We start from the raw sequence: 25,057 nt of genomic DNA, 5'->3' as shown, positions 1-25,057 counted from the left end.
AATCAAATTTAGTCAAATATATATATATATATATATATATATATATATATATATATATATATATATATATATATATATATATATATATATATGAATGTTATGTTGAAAAGATTCAACATAAGGAAATTCTATATATGGAAATGTTAATTGCGTTCTCAAAATTCGATTATGATTACGGCATCCCTCTCCATAGTTCGAATTGTGAGAATATGGAAAATAGAAATATTATAGCAAAAGACTGGTCAAGTATCACGTCTTTATGTAAGACATTATGAATCGTGTCCCCTATGCTTCAGATATATGATCGATTGCATATGCTATAATATTCACGTTTTCTAATTTTCCAAATGCCTTGGGCATTAAGAGGGAAAAAGGATTAGAACCAGATACGACTAAAGTGGTTAAACAACTGTCAAGGACAATCTAAAGTTCGCTAAGGATTGGTTGCTTATGGATAGTTGGAAGTATAGTAATGAATGGACCATATTGATATAATTCTGAATATATAGGATTCTGTTAAGAATAGATAGTCATATGGAAGTTATGGAAAAGTCTCCATATTGGGAGTTGGATATTGAGAAAGTTAAAAACTTTTATGCAAAGAAGGATGTTAAAAGGAATGTACTTTGAATTTGAGACTTTATCTCCATGGAATTATCTTGTAACAATCTCCAAAGGAATATTTGCATAATAGTTGAGAACTAACACATTCTAATAGTGGCAATAATTTGGTATGCTTACACTTAAAGATTTGGAATTGTGAAATGAGTTTATTTGGAAATCAAATTGATTTATTTCACAAAGTAAGGACCATAGGTAAACATAGTGTGCATGCTAGGAGCATGGGATAACTATTGTTTTAATTCAATTATTAAGTTGATCATTCGAAACATTATACAATGAATAATGAGTAATCAATATGGTGATTAAATAAAAGGCGTTTTATTTACGCCCACAAGTTTTGGGGCCATATAGGATTAGTATTATTCTTGTGTTTCACTTTACATGTTTTGACTTCCCGAATAATAAGATTATTCAAACTATCCATAGTCGATCATAGTTTGGAAGTAGGTATGAAAGAAGACTGTCATGAGTTGGCTTGTATGATTGTCGAAGGAGTTAGGCATAGCAACACATTTGCTACAAAATTCATGAGTACTTCTGAAATAAGATTTGAGTATTGGATTCAACCCGCGCTAACTTGAATCACTTCATGGAATTTATCACGAGTGATCGTGAGACGATAATATCATATAAATCTTCAAACCTAGATATATGAGTTGTTGACTATAAATTGGTTGTACATTGATAGTACGAAAACGCATCAGTAACTCGATGTTATAAGACGTGTTGTTGTGTATAATTCAATGAATAGTTAGTACAAGCATATGAGTTTAAGTTTATATGTTCCCTTTTATCCTAAGTGGATTAAAAGCGATATCTTGGGCCCCTCGATGACGGGGCCCGGTCAGAACTAAATTGATGTGTTCAGTTGTGTTCTATGTCAGACAAATCAGAAATACGGAAACAAACTGCTGGACAATAAGTATGACACTGTTCCATGTATTTTTCCAACTGATATCTTGAGAACAGAGGAGTATATGATCCCTAATCTAAAGGATGCGTCACTGACTGGGTCAGAGTTGACAGCGGCTTTTGGAAGCTTAAGATTGCTAAGTTGGATCCGGAAGTGCATATGCATCTATAGTTATTAGACTTATCCAAGTGGGAGACTGTTGGATTTGGTGTCTAAGCCCATAACTATAGCTGGTATGTACTTGACCCGATATTAGCATGGTCCTTTTGGGTTGCCTTCACCAGTGCAATTTGATAGGATGGTTTTATGAGAATAAGGTTATTTACGATTTATTAATATATTATAAGTATAATATATTAATATGGTTATTTAATTAGTATTGTCCAAGAATTAATTTGGAATTAATTTTGTGGTCAAAAGAGACTAATTAAATATTGAGGGATTGATTATGTAAATCAATGATATTTATAGTATGGGCTAAGAGATCCATGATTATGTAAGTGGGCTAAACCAATAATATAACCGATGGATAGTCCATGGAGGTAAAACCCATGGATCATAGGAATGTGGAAATTCATGGATCATTAGGGTTTACAAAGTGTAACCCTAGCACTTGCCACAACTATAAATAGCCCCCTCCATGGACCAATATAGGTTTCACCTTAAAAAGAGTCAAGTAACTTATTCTCTTAGAACCTCCTTTGCATATTGGTGTTTGTCAACCATTAGAGGCATCACACTTGAGGTGCTCAAGCTTTCAAAGGTCAAGAACTCTACCCTACTCAAGAGGTATGTATCCCAACTATGTTTTGATTATATATAGCTTCAATTGTATGCTAGCTAGGGTGAATGCTTTGGAAAAAGGATATGCATGTATAATTAGAGAAAACATAGATCCAAAGCATTTAGGGTTGCATGTGAACTTAGGAAGTGTTATAGTGCTCAAAACCCAACAAAATTTAGTAGGGAAAAGTTTGTACGTGTATAACCATCGTCAGTGGTGGCAACGTTGAACAAAAAGATGGCTGGCGGGGCAGCTGTGGTGGTCGTCGGAGCAAGGGGTTTTAGTCGCTGGTTAGGGTCGAGGGGAGTCGGCCGATGTATGGAGGTGGTTTCTTGACTGAAAATTATATATATATATATATATATATATATATATATATATATATATATATATATATAGAGAGAGAGAGAGAGAGAGAGAGAGAGAAAGAAAGAAAGAAAGAAAGAAAGAGGGAGCTTTCTAGAGAGAGATGTGTAACACCCGTTTTTCAGGTATTATTCTTGTGGGGTTTATCATTTTAAATCTTGAAGTTTTTGGAAGTTTGGATTGACTACGACATGGTGGTGGAGGACCACCATAGCGTGGCCATGTCATCAAATGATCGACTATCAGGAAAGCCTACCACGATGTGGTAAGGTATTGGCTACGACATGGTGGCGATTGGGTTCAAAACCCTAGGTCTCAAGCCGTGGGCGTTATTTAAGTAACCTTATGATTAGGGTTTGCTCTCATTGCCAGCCCCCATTCCCCAAAAAGAGACCCTAGAGTGTGTGTGTGAGTGTTCTTGGTGTTTAAGTGTGTGTTTTAAATGGTTTAAGTTTGGAAGTGGCCTTAGAAGGAGAAGTGGTGTTCTTGTTGCTTGAAGATCATGTTAGGGACTTAAGATCTTGCATTTCCCACACCTTGTGGAGCTTTGGAAGGTATAAAGCTTCCACCTTTATCATTCATGGTATCCATCTAATGCTCTAAAGTCCTTTTTAGTCCTTTAGAGGAATGTACTTGGATTTTTGAGAAACTCCACGACCTTAGGCTTCATTGCGGACCATTCATGGGCAAGATGTGATGGAAAAAGTGTTAAGTCTTGGTTTCCTTTGAACCATGTATAAGTTTTGGTCATTATGAGTCCTTTATGGAGTTAGAGTTAGAGTTTGGGATTTGGATTGATGGTGTAATGGATAAAGTCAGGAACTTTATCCATTAAGTCCCTTTGGAGCTCTAGACTTGAGCTTTCGAGCTCTGAATGTTATGGGTTAAGTGCTTATTAGAATTGGTTGTTTGGACGTAACCATGACGTGGCGAATGCCTTGTCACGACGTGGTGAACCGATACCCTCGCGACTGTTTTGTTACCCTGCAACCACGACGTGGCAATGAGGGTTTGCCACGACGTGGTGGGTTGGAAGGTTGACCTATGACTTTTACCGTTAACTTTAGACCAGCTTGACTTTTGGTCAAACTTAAATAGAAATGAGTACTTGATTAAGGGCTAGTTTCGGTTTGGCACCAGGAGGCTTAGGTTAGTTGTTCTTTTGCTAAGATTGCTATAAAGTTCATGTTGGTTGGCTTAGTTGAGTTTCCTCAGTATACTACGTATTGCCGTGTATATCCTTGCATGGTCGGATGTAGAGAAGTAACGGTATGCTGGTTAGAGCATCAGTAGGTTAGTGATTGTCGAAATGATTTTTGTAGGGTTTGTATGTAGTCATGTAGCATAGCCTGAGAACTCTTGATCTAGGATTTCTTGCATGTTCCTTGTTTGGCTATGGCTTTAGAGTAGGATCACAAATTCGACTGTCTATCTTATCGCTAATTACATACAACTATGCATTCATTTGGTGATCTGTCAGTTGTGGTGTAGGGTGATGTATGAGACCCATGTATGTTATAATGGGTTGTTAGATGGGTAGACTAGTATAGATAGTTGCACGTTGTTGGATTTTTTGTTATATATGTTGACATATCTTGTGGTGGGTTGAGGGAGGTCTTGCTTTGTGCGGTAGGCCAAGATACACGGGTGAGTCAACGTTGCGCTATGTAACAATTGTGACAATAGTCACTGATCGTTATATACAAAAAAATCACAAACATTTAGTATAATAGATTTGATACATAATATATATCAATCTATGATAAAAATATAATGTTTCGTATTAAGTTAAATAGGCAAAATCAACTAATCGCACATAAATCGTAAAAATAAGTGCGCAAAAAGTTATGTTATTTATAACATATTCCGAAAGAACGCGTCTTCCCGGTCCCAGACAATATAAATTTCATAGACATCCGACTCCGTATGAATTAGATATAATTTTTATAAGATATAAAAGTAAGTCACGCACAAGGATTGTGTGACGTCAAAGACTACAGAGAGAATGATTGGCTTTTACCTAAAGTCACCAAAAGAAGAATCATAGTACTCATCAAGAATTTGAGAAAAAGAATGCCAAAAATGGAGTCCGTACGAGAGAGATATGATTTCACAAAATCATTAAATCGTATAAAAATAAAGTTAGAATTAACCAATTCAAACTAAAGAAAAGTTGTAGTACTCATCATTAGCTACGTGTGGATGTCACACACAACTTCTAAAAGGGCGACGTGGACCTAGCAGAATCTGACACGTGGTAGCATCAGACTGGAGTGACTCGTAGGAAGTGCGCGACGCGTACCCCAAATGCAGGGGGCACATCTCGAAAGTTTTCACTATAAAAGGGTGTTGTCTTCGCCATTCCCTCCTAACTCGCTTCTTTCATTCTCTCTCTCTCTCTCTCTCTCTCTCTCTCTCTCTCTCTGGTTTTCTTTAATAAACTCTCCAAAATTTAAGAAATTTCTTCATATATATATATATATATATATATATATATATATATATATATATATATATATATATATATATATATATAGGGTTAGGTTTATGTGAGACCATCATATTTTGTGAGACATGAGATGTAATCTTAGTCATTCATTTTGGAGATAAAAAAAGTATTTTTAAAATGCAAAATAAATGATTTTTTAAAAAAAAATATTATTTTCATAATTTATTTTATCCAAAAAAATAAAAATAAAAATAAAATAAAAATTAACGTTTTTTTTCGAAATATACGTAAAATATTCTAATAGAATATTAAAATATTGTAACAAATTAACAATTCAAGTAGAAAATTAGAATATTTTAAATTATCTACAAATTTTAGTAGAATACTAAAATATTCTAAAATTCTAAAAATTCGATTTGATTATTTACAGTGTAATATTCTATTAGAATATTTCACTTATATTTTGAAAAAAAACGGTAATTTGTTTTATTTTATTTGTTTTTATTTATTTTTGGATAAATTAAACAATGAAAATAATTTTTTTAAATTTTTTTTTTTTGGATTTTTCCATTTATTTTGAAATTTATAATTTTTTTTATATTTTTTTGATCTTCAAGATAAGTGACTAGGATTGTGTCTCATGTATCACATAATTAACATGGTCTCAAATGAACTTCTCTCTCTCTATGTGTGTGTGTGTGTGTGTGTATATATATATATATATATATATATATATATATATATATATATATATATATTTAGGTTCATATAGAAACCTTAATATTATGTAAATGTATGAACCAATGAGAATTTAGAAAAATAAATAATTAATTAATTAAACAAATAAAGGTAATTTCAATTTTTCATATACAATTATTTTGATAACCAAAAATAAAATATAATATTTATGTAACTTCCCTTCATGGATCACTTATATCAAGATCACGATCTTGATCTTTTTCATATACAACCTCAAATCCATGCTTCCTTCGTCTGTGTAACTCTACACCATCGGCCTTCATCACGATCACCATATATAAATTGTTAGTTACCCATCACCATAACAATGATACACTACAAGAAACAATGCCTTTAGCGGCGACACAATTACCTGCGACACAACCCTTTAGCGGCGACTCTACCATTTGTCGCCGCTAAAGGGTTGTGTCGCCGGAAATTGTGTCGCCGCTAAAGGCATCTCATCCGAATCCGCGTTTACCCACTCTGATAGATCTCAGCTTTACGATCGAGTATCTAATCCAACGGTTGGGGTCTCTTATCCGCACAAACCTAATACCGGCGACATTTGTGTCGCCGCTAATAGTGATCTAAAAAATGACGCGGTACCCTTCCCTCCAGATAGTCGCCGCTGTTGCCTTGTGTCGCCGGTAAAGACCAAATTGTCGCCGGTAAAAGCGTCGCCGCTAAAGGCTTTCGCAGATAAAAAAATGCACGCAATCAGCTCATTTGCTTCCTGTTTTCTTTCCATCACTTCCTGTTTCCTGTTGCTACGCTGCTGCTCTTCCAATCGGTCCCCGATCTTGCTATTGATTCTTGATTCCTAACAAGTTATCTCCCCACATTGTATAAGATTAGGGATCAAGGGTGGTGTGGGCTTCCTGTGATGCGATTTCTAGCTTCATTTCGGGAAGAAAGGTAAGTTTAAGTTCTTATATCTCTTTGTCTTTGTATGTTAACTTTGATTTCTAGTTGCATTTGATGATTAATTGCAAATTATTTTTCAATTTCATTGTTTTTAGTAGTGTTGTCTTTAGGTTTACGGGTGAGGGTATTTTCGGGTGAAGACCAATTTTTCCGGCAACAAATTCGTTGACTTCCGCCACTACAGGTTCTATTATTTCAATTTATTGTGAAATTTGAGTTTAATTGCAAGCAATGTGTAGTTGTATGAATTATGTGAAAATTGCCATATGTATGTATATTTGATATTTGTATGAATCTATGTGAATTTGGTGTATATATGCCAATGTATGTGTGTTTGATGTATATGTGGTATATGACTATTTTGATAGAAGTATATATGATGTTATTATCTATATATATGAAATTATATGTGTTTGTTATAAGTAGGATGTTATTGCGTGTGTATGTAAATGTATGTATGTTTGTTGTAAATGTGGTATATGAATGTGAAATTTGTGTATTTGGTATAAATATGATGTTATTATCTATATATGTGAAAGTATGTGTATTTGGTTTAAGTAGGATGTTATTATATGTGTATGTGAATGTATTTGTATTTGGTGTATATGTGGTATATGTATGTGAAAGTATGTGAATTTTATGCTCTTATGTATTATGTGAAAAAGTATGTGGTTTTGGTATAAGTATGATGCTATAATTGAAAAAAATAAAAATAAATTATTTTTATAATTGGAAAAAAAACACAAAAATGTTTAAAATTGTTTAAAAACATATATACCAAATACTAGAAAGTTTCTAGTTTGTTCCCAAACTAACCCCAAATTAACCAATAGTTAACTTATAATCTTCAACTTAACTTATAATCTTGCAACATATTTATACAATTTTTAAAGTTATATATATATATATATATATATATATATATATATATATATATATATATATATATATATATATATATATATATATAAGAACAACACAACAACATAATATAATTGTTTAAAGTACAATGTTATAATTGAAAAAAACAAATTGTTATAAAAAAAAGATACAATAGTAAGAAAGGTTTTTTTTATGGATATACCAAATTATTAATTTTTCTTTATTTAGTATTTTATTCATTAAAAACTAATTGCTAAACATATAAAAATAAATCATTGTTATAATTGGAAAAAAAACACAAAAAAAAATGTTATAAAATTGTTTAAAAACTTATATACGAATACTAGAAAGTTTTTAGTTTGTTCACAAGCTAACCCCAAATTAACCAATAAGTTCTATAGTTAACTTATAATCTTCAAATTAACTTATAATCTTCCAACATATTTATACAATTTAAAATTTTTTTAATTGTAAAAAAAATGTTGATTGTAAAAAAAAACAATGATAATTTTGTATACTAAAATCTAAACCCAAAATTATGTTTCGGCAACATCATGTCTATTGATAAAAGTTGGACTACTAATCCATATCGAAACCATCCCGAGTTCCAAGCAAGACTCAAAGCTTTTATCGAGAAGTCCAAGTCACACCTTCATAGTAATGGTAAAATCAGATGTGTGTGTGAAAAATTTGATAACCGTTACTTCAAGTACCCGACTGCAGTGGAACGCCATATGTTGTCTCTTTTGGAAAGAACATGATTCATTGCAAGTTTGTCCCGTTTGTAAAGAGAGCCGATGGATCGATAAAAACACCAAGGGTAAGAAAGTAGCTCATAAGGTGTTACGGTACTTTCCTGTGATCCCTAGATTACGGTGTTTTTATTGTTCGAGGTACACTGCCAAAAATATGATTTGGCATAGTACCGGACGCTCAAAAGATGGTGTGATGTGTCATCCTGTTGATGGGGAACATTGGCAAGATTTTGATAAAAAATACCCCGACTTCTCGAGTGAACCCCGTAACGTAAGCCTAGGTCTTTCAGCTGACGGTTTCAATCCATTTGGAAACATGTGTAATCCACATATGTCACACCCCCAAACCGGAACGGCGGAAACGTTCGGGGGTGGTTGACGTCATGTTTAGCATCACAACCAGTGTATAATAGCAATCATAGTAAACACAACCAAACATTGCATACATGAAAATTAAATAAGTTTACATCGGTTTTAAATCTGATTCGAATACATCAAAAGTATAAGGAAAGTATAAAGACATAATCTTATTCGCTCCGACTTCTTCACAATGTTCGGAAGGTACCTATCTACTGATTCCCTGAGAATACAAGCAGTTTAAAAGAATATCAGCATAAAGCTGGTGAGTTCATAAGCATTTAGTTTTTGGTGGAAAATGTTCTTTGATCCTTCTGAAAAGTGTTCCTCAAGAAAATCTCATATTTTCTTATGAAAAGCAGGTTTGAAAACCCGTTCCTTCCATGACTTCCCGGTTCGTACTAAATACGCACAATCCAAGGAGTCAAGGACGATTACAAATATCTATTAGTAGAAAATAAATCATCAGTTTTAGAATTGTCGGTGTTATCTTGGGAAAATCCCATATTTTTCCTAAAAACAGGTTATCTGTCCTATATGTAGAGATGCAAGTTTAGAAATCCCTGATTACTATCAGTATATGTGAAAGTAGTTTTATTACTTAAAATAAAACAAATGAAGAGTAGAGTCCGTAAACCAAAGTTAGTTTATACTTATTTGCGATTCGTATAACCATACTTGATATGACCTAGAGACCTTTTCAACGTTATTCAGGCGTTTAATTTAATGACATTTGTTCACCTCAGGCATGCCTGCCTAACTGTAGCTAGCAGTTCAGGTGTAAGATTGTCAGACCCGAATAGATCTATACACAAATCTCACGCTCTCCCTCAAGGAGACTCTGGTTATACTGAGATAGGATTTAGCCCTGTACACCTAAGGGTACAATATTGAAGTAGAGCCTCACAATTCTATATAATCTAATTTACGAGCTAGAAACAGTATAAAACAATAATTATCCTTGAATAATTGTACTTTATACTCCTGAGAAAATATATAACATAAACTAAATCTGCCATAGTTTATATATATTCATCCATGAAATCTGATTTGGTAAAAACTGCCTAGAGGGTTATCCCAAACTATACCCATTATAGTTTATTAGAATTGATATGGAAAATGCTTTGTAAAAACCTCTCTAAAAGCTATGAAGTTATAATTCCAAAATAAAAGTTTCCCTTATGCTCAACATATTACAAAAAGGGATAAAATACCCGAATATGTTATTAAACGTGGAAATCGTTGGACTGTATTAATGAGTTTAAAACTTAATAAAATACATTGAGTTTGGCTTGTATTCCCCCCTGAAAACATTAAAAACATGGAAAATGTAGGGGTATGAACTCACCTCGGGCGATTTGAATGAAGGATCGATACGGAATGCGGGATATTCAAGTGAAGCCTTGAACACGATTTGATCCTAATTAACATGTAATGACACATAAAGGAGTCAAATGAAGGTATTTCCCTACCAGATGTGATGGAGAACCATTCTAAGAACTTGGGACTACTTGCACTAAGTGCTAGGACCTTAAAGGACTGAATGAGGGAGGTGTATGGACACCTTAAAGGTGTGTGCGGCCATGGGTGTGCGGCCCAAGGGATGTGCGGTCGTACACTCATGATGGAGGGTGCCTTTGAGGTGTTTTCAAGGTCCATACTTGCATCCATGAAGTATTCTAGGTCCATACTTAGTGGTAGTACAAGTTAAGGGTCTTAGAAATGGGTTTGTGGTCCTAGAGTGTGTGTGTAGTCGCACAAAGGTGTGTGATGCCGCACAAGGGAGTGTGCTACCACACACAGGAGTGTGCTGTCGCACAAGGGAGTGTGCTGCAACACACAGGAGTGTGCTGCCGCACAAGGGAGTGTGCTGCCGTACAAAGGTGTGTGTGGCCGTACACAGGGGTGTACTGTCGCACAAGGGAGTGTGCTGCCACACACAGGAGTGTGCTGCCGCACAAAGGTGTGTGTGGCCATACACAGGGGTGTGCGGTCGTACACCCTTCAAGTTTGTGTCCAAAATGCCAATTCCAAGGTGTAGCAAGGCTAGGGTCATGTCCAACTCAAATATGGAAGTCAAACTCTCACTTTGGAGGGTCTTTTAGGAGTGTGAGGCCACCTTATGTGGGTGTGCGGCCGCACTCCTTCAAAGAGATGAAGAACATGCCGGGACTCGATGATTTAAGGCTTGGATTAAGTGGTTCTTCAAGCACAACAAGCTAAGGGATGGATTACTCACGTTTTTGAAGTTTTGGAGGGTTTGTGGTTGAAGAAGCTTGAGAGAAATGGTGTTTTGTGCTACCAAGGTGTTAAAGGAATGAAAGGAAAGGGGTCTACCCTTTATATAAGGGTGGGTGTGTTGCCTAGAAGTGAGTGTGCGGCCAAGAGGTGAGTGTGCGGCCAAGAGGTGAGTGTGAGGCCGCATACCCATGTGTACGGCTGTACACTCCCCCTAAGGGTGTGTATGGCCCGGTTTTGTCACCCTACGGCTTGCTGACTCATTCCTAACCTCAACCTTGGCTATACTCAAGCTTAGAACGCTTAAATGGACCATTAAACAGTACAAGAGGTCAACAAAACAAGTTTAACATTGATTGGATTGACTAAGTGTACAAGATAGAAGTTCCGGGTTGTCACATCATCCCCCCGTTAGAGGGAATTTCGTCCCAAAATTCAAGAATGGATTACAAATCATGGACTAGGAAAAACATGAGGGTACTTCTGCTTCATCGAATCCTCGCGCTCCCAAGTGAATTCAGGTCCCCGCTTGGCATTCCAGCGAACCTTCACTATCGAGATGCGACTCTGCTTCGTGTGTTTGACCTCTCGGTCCATGATTTCGACAGGTTCTTCCACGAAACATAGACTTTCATCTAGATTGATCTCGTCGAGAGGAATCACAAGTGTCTCATCGGACAGACACTTCTTTAGGTTCGACACATGGAAGACAGGATGGACGTTGCTGAGTTCTCGTGGTAACTAGAGTTTGTATGCTACGGGGTCGATCCTAGCAAGGATCTCGAATGGTCCAATGTACCTTGGGTTTAGCTTTCCACATTTTCCGAAACATATCATGCCTTTCCATGGTGAGACCTTCAAAAGGACATGGTCAACAACCTGGAATTCCAAGGGTTTTCGTCTCTTATCGGCGTAGATCTTTTGTCTATCTCGTGAGGCTTTCAGTCGTTCCCGAATTTGTACGATCCTTTCGGTTGTCTCTCGGATGATTTCAGGACCAGTGAGAGTGCTGTCGGGGACTTGACCCTTGGGCTAGCTGCGTGTCACCCACCTCAGCCCAGCACAGAGGGGATCTGCACTTACGGCCATAGAGGGCTTCAAACGGCGCAACCTTGATGCTGGTATGGTAGCTGTTGTTGTAGGAAAATTCGACCAAAGGAATATGAGTGTCCCATGACGTGCCGAAGTCGATGACGCAGGCTCTCAACATATCTTCCAATGCCTGAATTGTTCTCTCACTCTGTCCATCTGTCTGTGGATGATAAGCCGTGCTTATATCCAACTTAGTTCCAAGAGCCTTCTGCAGTGATTGCCAAAATCTCGAGGTAAACTTGCTATCTCAGTCGTAGATAATGGATACAGGTACCCATTGGAGGCGAATTATTTCTCGAATGTAAATCCGCGTGAGTCCCTCCATCTTGAAGTTTTCTTTGATTGGCAGGAAATGGGCGGATTTTTTCAACCGATCGACAATTACCCATATGGCGTCGTGCCCACTCGGAGATCTGGGTAACTTGGTGATAAAATCCATTGTTATCCTTTCCCACTTCCACTCAGGTATCTCTGGCTGCTGAAGTAAACCTGAGGGCTTTTGATATTCCACCTTCACCTTGGCGCAAGTCAAACACTTGCCCACGAAGGTTGCAATTTTTGATTTCATGTTTGGCCACCAATAGAGCTGTTTGAGATCCAGATACATCTTATCTGAACCTGGGTGAACGGAGTATCTAGACTTGTGAGCCTCATTCATGACAACCTCCCTGTACCCGCCGTACTTTGGGGTCAAGATCCGGTTCATGAAATCGTACACTTTAAGTTCTTGTTCATTCCCCGCATCGCTTCATCTGCCATGTTCTATGGTTTCAAGGCTTCCAGCTGAGCCTCTCTGATTTGTGCGGACAGATGGGAATGGATGGTCATTGTTAGTGCCTTCACCTTACGCCCTGAATACTTCTTTCGGCTGAGGGCATCTGCTACCACATTGGCCTTGCTGGGATGGTAGCGAATTTCGCACTCGTAGTCACTGAGTAGCTCTACCCATCGACGTTGTCTCATGTTTAACTCCTTCTGATCAAAGATATGTTGCAAGATCTTATGGTCGGTGAAAATGGTGCACTTGGTTCCGTAGAGATAGTGTCTCCAGATCTTTAATGCGAAGACCACCTCTCCCAACTCTAGGTCATGAGTCGTGTAATTGACCTCATGTGTTTTCAACTGCCTCGAGGCATATGCGATAACCTTTCCTCGTTGCATGAGCACAAAACCTAGGCCCTGATTGGATGCATCACAATAGACAACGAAGTCTTCCGTCCCTTCGGGCAGGGACAAGATAGGTGCGCTGCAGAGAGCCTGCTTCAATTTTTGAAACACAGTGTCTTGCTTGACTCCCCAACTTCGGAAAGATGTCTTGGGCACATCATTCTCGTGAACTCGCAACTGATGGTACCCTAATCTTAGATCTATCTTTAAAAAATAACTGGCTCCTTGAAGTTGGTCGAAGAGATCGTCGATTCTGGGTAAGGGATAGCGGTTCTTGATGGTCAGCTTGTTTAGTTCTCGGTAGTCAATGCACATCCGAAAGGATCCATATTTCTTTTTCACGAATAAGATCGGAGCTCCCCAGGGTGAGGAACTCGGCCTTATGAATCCTTTGCTGATCAGCTCATTGAGCTGGCTGGATAACTCTTGCATTTCCGCTGGCGCTAAACGGTAAGGAGACTTAGCTACATGAGTAGCTCCGGGGATCAAGTCGATACGAAACTCGACTTGACGCTTGGGAGGAATTCCTGGGAGATCTTTGGGGAAGACATCAGGAAAGTTGCAGACTTCGGGGGTGCTCTCGAGGTCTTTAACCTTTTGTGTCTCATCAACAACATGAGCTAGAAATGCATGACACTGCTTCCGCAGATATTTCTGGGCTCTGATGCATGAAATGATACGAAGGTTCGAACTAGGCTTATCACCGTAAATCATGAGAGCTTCACCAGAGGGAAGATTGATACAGATCGCTTTCTCGAAGCAAAGGATATCATCACGATTAGGGCTTAACCAATCCATGCCGATAATGACATCGAAACTCTTAATGGACACATGCATAAGATCGATGGGAAAGGAATGATTGTCTAAGGTAAGAGTACAGCCTATGAATATGTCGTTCGTGCTCTCTTTCTTTCCGTTAGCCATCTCGACGGTGAATGTTTCGTTTAAAGGTTGAGATTTACATTTGATTAGGTGTTTGAATGCATGACTAACAAAACTCCTTTCCGCACCAGAATTGAAAAGAATGCATGCATAAGAGTTGTCAAGGAGGAACGTACCCGTAACAACGGTAGGATCAACGACCGCTTCCTCCTGGCCTATCACCAGCACTCTTCCTGTATTTCCGCCCGTTGTCGCCTTGGGGTAGTTTCTTTTGAAGTGCCCAACTTCCCCACATCCATAGCAGGCTTAGCTGGCACCCGCTCCAGGAGTCGGATTAGTTGGTTGGACTGGTGCTCTGCAGTATCGGGTCGTGTGTCCCTTCCTTCCACAGTTGTTGCAATTCAAATCATGGCAGGGTCCGTGATGATGAAAGGTACACTTGTTGCACATAGGTAGTTTCCCTAAATAAACACCGGTAGGAGCTTCGGTGGTTGGAACAACAGTTGGAGCAGCAGTAGGAGTAGTAGCAGTGTGGACTGCCACTGTTTGTTGTTTCTTGGAGGGCTCCTGAAGAGACTGGACCTTACGCTTGTTCCAATACTTCTTCTTCTTCCCACCACTCTCCTTTTATGGCTCGGCGACCGCTACTGTCTCATCTAGATCGACTCCATGATCGACCAGAGTCTGCGCCAGGCACTTGGCGCTATCAAATGTAGTCGGTCTGGCAGCCAAGACATTCCCTTTGGTTGGGGCCGTCAATCCCCATATGTACCTTTCAATCTTTTTGCTTTCCGGGGTGACCATTCCCGGACAAAGGAGAGCCAGATCACAGAATCTAGCAGTATAGGCAGCGATGTCGAAACCCTTCATCTTCAAATTCCAAAGTTCATGCTCCAACTTTTGCACCTCGCCCCTCGGGCAGTATGCAGCAAGCATAAGTTCCTTCAGTCTTTCCCAACCCATGACATTAGCCACTGGCAGAGTTAGGGATTTAGCTCGACCATTCCACCAGGTTAAAGCTCTGTCGGTGAAGGTGCAGGCGGCGAACTTCACCTTGTTGGCTTCGGAACAGGCGTAAATTTCGAAGATGGATTCGATCTTCTCGAACCATCGAGTCAGAGCGATGACGCCTCCATTTCCGTCGAAGGACTTGGGTTTTGCAGTCATGAAGTCCTTGTAGGAACACTCCTTTTGTTGTCCCTGACTTCCGGCTTGTCTTTGAGGGTCGGTTCCACCTCCAGCCCCACCAGAGTTCACTTGTGCCATTGCTGTAGTCACGGCGGCTGTCACAGCTGCCTGGAACATGACGGGGTCGAATTGAGGGGGTGGTGGTGGTGGCGGGGTGTCGTCGTTTCTTCTGTCGGATCTTGTTTGGGGAGGCATCTTGCTCTAGAAACAATCAGGAAAAAGAGGATGGTAAGTCCTCAAGATATATGAAACAAGATATATCTTATCCTGACAATAAAAGTGTTCTACCAAGCGATAAGCAAATAAAGGTTACTAACGCAAGTAATTTATCGCTTAAGGAAGAAGAGGTAGCAACACTTGGAATGAATCTATATACGGAATTTGGCTCTAGCTAAAATACTCCTATAGTATTTTATGTTGAATATTTTTGCTCTCGGTAAGTTTTAGGCTTGCTGTAACACCACAGTGACCCCGAAGCACATGTTGGTCATGTCTCGAATGAATATCGTTGATCAGGCTATATTGACCCTAGACATGATTACATAATTGCCCAGGTTTAACCGCAGTGTCCCAACATCCAAATACTTTTGTTTTGTTCTACCTATGACACGAATTCTGGTACTCGGGTATACTTATATACTTTGTTATAAAAATACTTATATTTTTGAAAGTATACTTTTAGTTTAGAGCACTTAGGCCCCTTAATGTTTCTAGTTGTATACCATGTAAGGTTCGATATACTTAGTTCGCTATAAACAAGGGATCTGATACCAATATGTCACACCCCCAAACCGGAACGGCGGAAACGTTCGGGGGTGGTTGACGTCATGTTTAGCATCACAACCAGTGTATAATAGCAATCATAGTAAACACAACCAAACATTGCATACATGAAAATTAAATAAGTTTACATCGGTTTTAAATCTGATTCGAATACATCAAAAGTATAAGGAAAGTATAAAGACATAATCTTATTCGCTCCGACTTCTTCACAATGCTCGGAAGGTACCTATCTACTGATTCCCTGAGAATACAAGCAGTTTAAAAGAATATCAGCATAAAGCTGGTGAGTTCATAAGCATTTGATTTTTGGTGGAAAATGTTCTTTGATCCTTTTGAAAAGTGTTCCTCTAGAAAATCCCATATTTTCTTATGAAAAGCAGGTTTGAAAACCCGTTCCTTCCATGACTTCCCGGATCGTACTAAATACGCACAATCCAAGGAGTCAAGGAACGAATACAAATATCTATTAGTAGAAAATAAACCATCAGTTTTAGAATTGCCGGTGTTATCCTGGGAAAATCCCATATTTTTCCTAAAAACAGGTTATCCGTCCTAGAGGTAGAGATGCAAGTTTAGAAATCCCTGATTACTATTAGTATATGTGAAAGTAGTTTTATTACTTAAAATAAAACAAATGAAGAGTAGAGTCCGTAAACCAAAGTTAGTTTATACTTATTTGCGAGTCGTATAACCATACGCGATATGACCTAGAGACCTTTTCAACGTTCTTCAGGCGTTTAATTTAATGAAATTTGTTCACCTCAGGCATGCCTGCCTAACTGTAGCTAGCAGTTTAGGTCTGGGATTGTCAGTCCCGAATAGATCTATTCACAAATCTCACGCTCTCCCTCAAGGAGACTCTGGTTATACTGAGATAGGATTTAGCCCTGTACACCTAAGGGTACAGTATTGAAGTAGAGCCTCACAATTCTGTATAATCTAATTTACGAGCTAGAAACAGTATAAAACAATAATTATCCTTGAATAATTATACTTTATACTCCTGAGAAAATATATAACATAAACTAAATCTGCCATAGTTTATATATATTCATCCATGAAATCTGATTTGGTAAAAACTGCCTAGAGGGTTATCCCAAACTATACCCATTATAGTTTATTAGAATTGATATGGAAAATGATTTGTAAAAACCTTTCTGAAAGCTATGAAGTTAGAATTCCAAAATAAAAGTTCCCTTATGCTCAACATATTACAAAAAGGGATAAAATATTCGAATATGTTATTAAACATGGAAATCGTTGGACTGTATTAATGAGTTTAAAACTTAATAAAATACTTTGAGTTTGGCTTGTATTCCCCCCTGAAAACATTAAAAACACGGAAAATGTAGGGGTATGAACTCACCTCGGGCGATTTGAATGAAGGATCGATACGGAATGCGGGATGTTCAAGTGAAGCCTTGAACACGATTTGATCCTAATTAACATGTAATGACACATAAAGGAGTCAAATGAAGGTATTTCCCTACTAGATGTGATGGAGAACCATTCTAAGAACTTGGGACTACTTGCACTAAGTCCTAGGACCTTAAAGGACTGAATGAGGGAGGTGTATGGCCACCTTAAAGGTGTGTGCGGCCATGGGTGTGCGGCCATACACTCATGATGGAGGGTGCCTTTGAGGTGTTTTCAAGGTCCATACTTGCATCCATGAAGTGTTCTAGGTCCATACTTAGTGGTAGTACAAGTTAAGGGTCTTAGAAATGGGTTTGTGGTCCTAGGGTGTGTGTGTGGTCGCACAAAGGTGTGTGCTGCCGCTCAAGGGAGTGTGCTACCACACACAGGAGTGTGCTGCCGAACAAGGGAGTGTGCTGCCACACAAAGGAGTGTGTTGCCGCACAAGGGAGTGTACTGCCGCACAAAGGTGTGTGTGGCCGTACACAGGGGTGTGCGGCCGCACAAGGGAGTGTGCTGCCGCACAAGGGAGTGTGCTGCCGCACAAAGGTGTGTGTGACTGTACACAGGGGTGTACGGTCGTGCACCCTTCAAGTTTGTGTCCAAAATGCCAATTCCAAGGTGTAGCAAGGCTAGGGTCATGTCCAACTCGAATATGGAAGTCAAACTCTCACTTTGGAGGGTCTTTTAAGAGTGTGAGGCCACCTTATGTGGGTGTGCGGCCGCACTCCTTCAAAGAGATGAAGAACATGCTGGGACTCGATGATTCAAGGCTTAGATTAAGTGGTTCTTCAAGCACAACAAGCTAAGGGATGGATTACTCACGTTTTTGAAGCTTTGGAGGGTTTGTGGTTGAAGAAGCTTGAGAGAAATGGTGTTTTGTGCTGCCAAGGTGTTAAAGGAATGAAAGGAAAGGGGTCTTCCCTTTATATAAGAGTGGGTGTGCTGCCTAGAAGTGAGTGTGCGGCCAAGAGATGAGTGTGCGGCCGCACACCCATGTGTACGGCCGTACACTCCCCCTAAGGATGTGCATGGCCCGGTTTTGTCACCCTACGACTTGCTGACTCATTCCTAACCTCAACCTTGGCTATACTCAAGCTTAGAACGCTTAAATGGACCCTTAAACAGTACAAGAGGTCAACAAAACAAGTTTAACATTGATTGGATTGACTAAGTGTACAAGATAGAAGTTCCGGGTTGTCACAACATAGCACATGGCCGGTCGTACTCATAGCATTCAATCTGCCACCCTGGCTTTGTATGAAAGAGTCAACATTCATGTTGACTTTGTTGATTCCCGGCCCGAAAGCTCTTGGTAAAGATATGGATGTTTTCCTTAGGCCGTTGGTGGAAGAGCTTAAACATTTGTGGAACTCAGGCGCACGTATTAAATATGTGGCGACAAACACATTCTTCACGATGACAGCTATGTTGTTGTGGACAATAAACGACTGCTAGCTCGTAGTAGTCTTTCAGGTTGCAGTGGGCAAGGGTATAGAGAATGTGCTACTTGCAATGAAGACACTCCTTCGTACCGTGCAAAAAACAAAGTCGTATATATCAGTCATCGTCGTTTCCTAGATGCTAATGATCCGTTAAGAAAGAGGTTGGACTTTAACGGGATGGAAAAGACTAATGACGACATACAAGAGCAACTAGGTCGTCTACTAACTCGTAAACCAGGTAAACATCCTGAGCATGGAGATGGGGAGCCAAAGCGGCAAGATTACGAGTTGAACTGGTCGAAATGAAGCATTTTCTTCGAACTCGAGTATTGGTCTTCTCTACAGTTGAAGCACAACATAGATCTCATGCATGTCCAGAAAAATGTGGACGGGAGTTTGTTAGGTACTCTTCTAATGAACGATAAAAGTAAAGACACATTAAATGCACAAAAGGACTTGAGAATTCTAAACATTCGGAGAAATGAATGGTTGCAAAAAAATGGTGACAAGTTTCATAGACCCCATGCAAGATACTCTGTCACGAAATCTATTCGACAACTCTTTTGTCAATTTATAAAAGATATTAAACTGCCGGATGGGTTTGGTTCTAACATTAGTAAGAAAGTGAACGATACCAATACTAACATTATTGGGTTGAAAGCGCATGACCACCACATTCTTATGCAACGTTTGATACCGATTGGAGTAAGATGGTTGTTAGACAAAGACACTTATACACCTATTGTAGACCTTTGTACGTTTTTCAAGCAACTTTGTTCCAGGACATTGAAGGTGGAGGATATGAGGAAAGCAAAAGTAGACATTATTGCAATCTTGTGCAAGTTAGAATTGATTTATCCTCCAGCGTTTTTTGACATTATGGTTCATTTACTTTTGCATTTACCTGATGAAGCGATTGCCGGAGGCCCGGTATGTATGAGACAGATGTATCCCTTCGAAAGGTATATGAAAAAACTAAAAAACTATGTCAGAAACAAGGCGAGGCCGGAAGGTTCTATAGCTGAGGGTTATGTTGCGGAAGAAGCTTTATCATTTTTTTCAATGTACCTTTGAGATGTAAAGAATCAATTCAATCGTCCGAAAAGAAATGAAGATGTTGTCATTGAAAAAACAAAGTTTTGGATGTTTGAGTCTAAATGTCAACCGACCAGCACAACTCAAATCAAAACTCTTAATTTAACGGAAATGCGTAACATGGAATGGTTTGTATTGAATAGCTATGAAGAAGTCACACAATATATCAAGTAACTAATCTTATCTCTAACTTTCATCCTTAATTTTTTTTTATCTTTTTAAATCTATATCTTTTGGTCATCAACATAGGAAATTCAAATCTGAACATCCCCAAAATGATGAAAAACGAGAATTTCGTAATTGGTTTCGTGAAAAGGTAATATAAATTAATAAACAAATTTGTTTCATTGATCTAACGGATATATAATACGTATTACTTTATAATTTCTAGGTTCATCAAATGAAAATAGAAAACTCTCCAGAATTCCACAAAGAGTTGTCGGCTCTTGTAATGGGTCTGCAAATGAATGTTTATTCTTACACCGCATGCATAGTCAACGATGTTAGGTTTATGGTACTTAGTTGCGACGCACAACGCACAACATAAAACTATGGGGTTTTAGCGGTGGGTGAGAAAGGCGAGAAATATTATGGCCAGTTAGAAGAGATTATAAAGTTGAGGTATACACATGATTATTCAACTGTACTATTTCGTTGCAAGTGGTTTGATACTCGAACAAGAGTTATTTCTAGTGATAATTTCACCAGTATCGACACACGATGCGAAGCATACAAAGATGATCAACTCATATATGCTTCACAAGCCAAACAAGTGTTCTACATCAGAGAGCCAAACAATAACCATCAGTGTGTTATCGAGCATGTTAATCATCGAAGTATTTCGGATCTACCATCGAACGATGATCGTGTCCAAAATGTTGACAATGGCTTAAACGAAAATGTAGACAATGTCGATGTACTTCAAAATATCTCTTCATCCGATGCTCCACTTTTTATCGATTTCAGCAACTGAAGTTCCTCCGCCAACTGGTAGAGTCAATGATGTTTCTGATTGCGAGACTGATTACGATGAGACCGATTCTGATTATGATACCGAAGAAGACACTGAAGGATATGAGGAAGATTCTGATTAGAATAGTTTTTATGTAATACGTGTTTGTAATATGAACTTTATTTGGATTTCTAGTTAAATAGAAATGTTTATTCCTATGTAAATGTTTATTTCTATATAATATGTATTTGTAATAAAAATTGTATTTGTATATCTTATAATTTTTCAGGAAATGATGTCAATATGACTTTTGTTTGTGTATACCATGGCTGCTGTTATGGGTCGTGGACACGGGGGTGATGGAGCTGAGGACCCACCTCTCCCAGGTGGTAGAGGTGCTGGTCATCACGAGCAGGACCGTAAGTCTTATTTTGAATTTTTATTTACTATTTGTATTCAGTTATTATAAATTAAATATCGTTTCTAATAATTTTTAATTACATTTGTAGTTGTGCAACGTGCACGTAGGAAAGTTCGAGGCAAAGCCAAAAATATAAAGCTTGAAAGAGCGATCATACGGAATCAGTGCAAACCGATTAGCATGGAATATGATAGGGATATAACATTTGATCCCATAGGAGAGCCGAAAGGCATGTTTTAACGAGAAGTTGGAAAAACAATGTGGCAAATGGTCCCTTTTGATAAATGGACTTGGAAAAAAGTTTCCCCTGCAATACAGGACACCGTATTACAACATTTAGGGATAATTATTTATTTAAAAATATTTTATATGGTTAACTATAACTGGTTTTTACTTGGTTAACTTTTTTTTTGTAGACAAAGTTTGATTTGGATTAGATGTACCAGGATGTACAAGCTAATATGTTGACAGAGAGTTTTCAAGCAGCTTTGTTAAAAGGTTATCGAGAACGTAAAGCTGACGCAAAAGAATATTTTATGTTAGTCGGAGGGTATGAAGATATCCCGAGAGCATTAGCCAACCCTCCAGAGGGTATGGAAGTTGATAACTGGAAGAAAGCAATTGAGTATTTCCAAACGGACGAACACAGAATTGCTTCAGAAAGGAACAAAAAAGTATGTGAAAAGAAAACAAATGTGAATCGTGGGGGATGGAGCTCGTATAGCAGTACTTGCTATAAGAAGGTAACGTACGATACATGTAATTATGTATTTAAAATATAATCTTATTTTTAAAGTTAAACAGAACCTTAAGAGAGTGGAAACGTTTCGCAAAGCTCATACCGATAGGGATGTTCTATTTGTTACTGCTGAGGCGTAACAACAATATGTAAGTATTTAATTATAATTTTATCATATAATTAAATGTTTATTTATACTTAATTGTTACTCACTTTTGGGGGTTACAAAATCGGTTAGTCGAAGAGCTCTTAGAACAAACCCAAGGTGAAAGTGAGTTAACACCCGCTCAAGAAAGAGCTGCTTTTGAGAAAGTATTAGGACAGCGACGTGGCCATATCAGAGGCATCAGCCGTAAACCTTCTGGTCTCCCGCCGATTCCACAGCCATCGCAACCATCACCACAACCCTCACAACCATCACAGGTAAAACAATCTACTTTGGTTTTTTGTGGTGATTATTTGCAAAAAGCTTTGGTAATTAAGATTTTGTCCCAAGTGCAAGAAATAGCAATGTAGTTTGGTTTTTTGTCTTAGTTTAAAAATAGCAATCTACTTTTTCATCATAAAATGCATGTTGATTTGGTAATTTTGGTTTTGTGGTGATTATTTGCTAAAAGGTTTGATAATTGTGTTTTTTGTCACACCCCCGAACCAGACGGCGGAAACGTCCGGGGGCTCGTGTGACTAACAATTGAATTATCATCACAATGGATATACATGAAACATAACACATTCATCACCAACACTACATATAACAACCAGCATTGTTCACATCAAGTACATTTTATGAATTACATAAGTTCAAAGTATTAATAGTACGAGGAGCAATGTTACATAAAATAAAACCATGCATACTTGAAAATCTTCCTGCTTAACGACTACCTGAGAATACAAGTTATTTTGAAAATGGTCAACATGTATAATGTTGGTGAGTTCATAAGTATGTTTGAATAAAAGTCTTTGTATCCTTTGTAAAAACCCAGAAAATCCGATATTTTCTGTAAAGTGTCTGAAAATGATGTGAAAATCAAGTATAAATGCATCTGTGAATTTATTAGTTGTAACATATATGAATGTAGTTTTGATATCTTTGTATTGTAAGTAAGTGATAAATTGAATAGTAGTATTTCCCCAGAAAATCCGATATTTTCTGATTTGTTATAATGTCGAGGTTCTTGTATCGTTAAATAAGTTGTTTTGTATTGACACAATCGAAGGGTTAATCTCCGAAATGTTAAATTTGTATTGGAATCTCTTTATGAGCCGTTATAACCATACATGATAATGACTAGGTGTCCTGTCTTGGCATTTTTCCAAATGCCGGTATTTGCTCAAGGTTTTGTCGCCCTAGACTGGCCTAGTCTAGCTGTAGCGAACAGCTAAGGCGTGGAGGGTCACCCCGTATAGATCTATACACAAACTCTTACTCTCCCTCTAGGAGACTCTGATTATAACTACAAGCTACAATTGTACACTCAAAGGTGCCAACCGACACTTCTCAGTAGATTCTCAACCTTTCGTATTATGTTTAATGTTTATGTGTATGGTGTATGTTATCAAATCCAAAGGTACATATATAAGTATACGAAGTTCAATAGTTATGTAAAGGTATAATTTCAATCTACTAAACATGTAAATTTCAGTCCAAGCCCAATTAGCATGTAAATGGGTCACAAAGGCCCAATAACATGTAAGTGGGTAATTTGGGCCCAATAGGCATGTAAATGGACCACAAAGGCCCAACAAACATGTGACCCCTAACTCAGGCCCAAATCAACATGTAAATGGGTCGTTTGGCCCAATAAACATGTCATGGAAAATATTGGGCTCAATATACACTTGAATGGGCCCTTAAGGCCCATTGGTCATGTACGTGAATATTAGGCCCAATAAAATTGTTATCGATGTACTTCGTTCATTTGTTATTATTTCGTTGATTGTTTTAGTTCGAGGTTTACCGAATTGAATATAAAAAGTCCTCTTTTGTAAAAACGATGTTCTTGACCAATAAGCCTCAAATTTTCAATTAAGGCCCAAAGTTTTGTAAAAATAACACTTTAGTCCATAATTTATAAAAATTTGTAATTTCGTCCCAAATGTTCAGAAATTCACGGATTTAATCCAAAAATTTATATTTTTACATTTATGGTCCAGTTTTGCAGAAAGTTACATTTTCAGCCCTTTGTTTTGAAAAATTGACACTTTCGTCCCAATTTTGATAAAAATTGCATTTTTGGTCCAATTTAGAAATAAATGTTATTTTCACCCCTAAATTTGGTTTATTTACATTTATGATTCAAACTTTGGGCAAATAACATTTTTAATCCCAAAACCTCTATTTTTTCGCAAGTTTGGGCCCAAAACCGTGAGGCCCAAATATTTGGCCCATTAAGCCAAAATTTGCATTTTTGGCCCTTTGGAAAGCATGTTTATCATAAAAATCCATTTTTATACAAGTAGGACCTGTTTGATCCCTATAAAAACATAAATGTCACTTTTTACCCTTATCTTTTGTTTTCTTGACAATTTTGACCCTTAACAAAGTTTTTGCCTTAGATTTTTATATCTTAAACATATAACACTTTTAACTTGATAATATGATGTATAAGGTGTCTTAGTTCATGGATCTTAACTCAATGTTATTTAAGATGTCGAGATTTACTAAGATCTAACACATTTTTTACAAAATAAACTAAGAAATCACACAAGACATGCATATAACACATAGATCTACACATTTTACTTGTATTCTCCCCCAAAAATCATGTAAAAATTGAAAACAAGGGGGTATGAACTCACATTTTCTTGATGTTTCGGTTTTTGAAGAAGACGTGGAAGAGATTT

The sequence above is a fragment of the Lactuca virosa genome, chromosome 9 (genome assembly GCF_052849685.1).
Source record: "Lactuca virosa cultivar CGN04683 chromosome 9, Lactuca_virosa_CGN04683_v6, whole genome shotgun sequence".
In the NCBI taxonomy this organism is placed as follows: domain Eukaryota; kingdom Viridiplantae; phylum Streptophyta; class Magnoliopsida; order Asterales; family Asteraceae; genus Lactuca; species Lactuca virosa.
The sequence above is the reverse complement of the archived record's forward strand: the minus strand, read 5'-3'. Positions refer to the sequence as shown.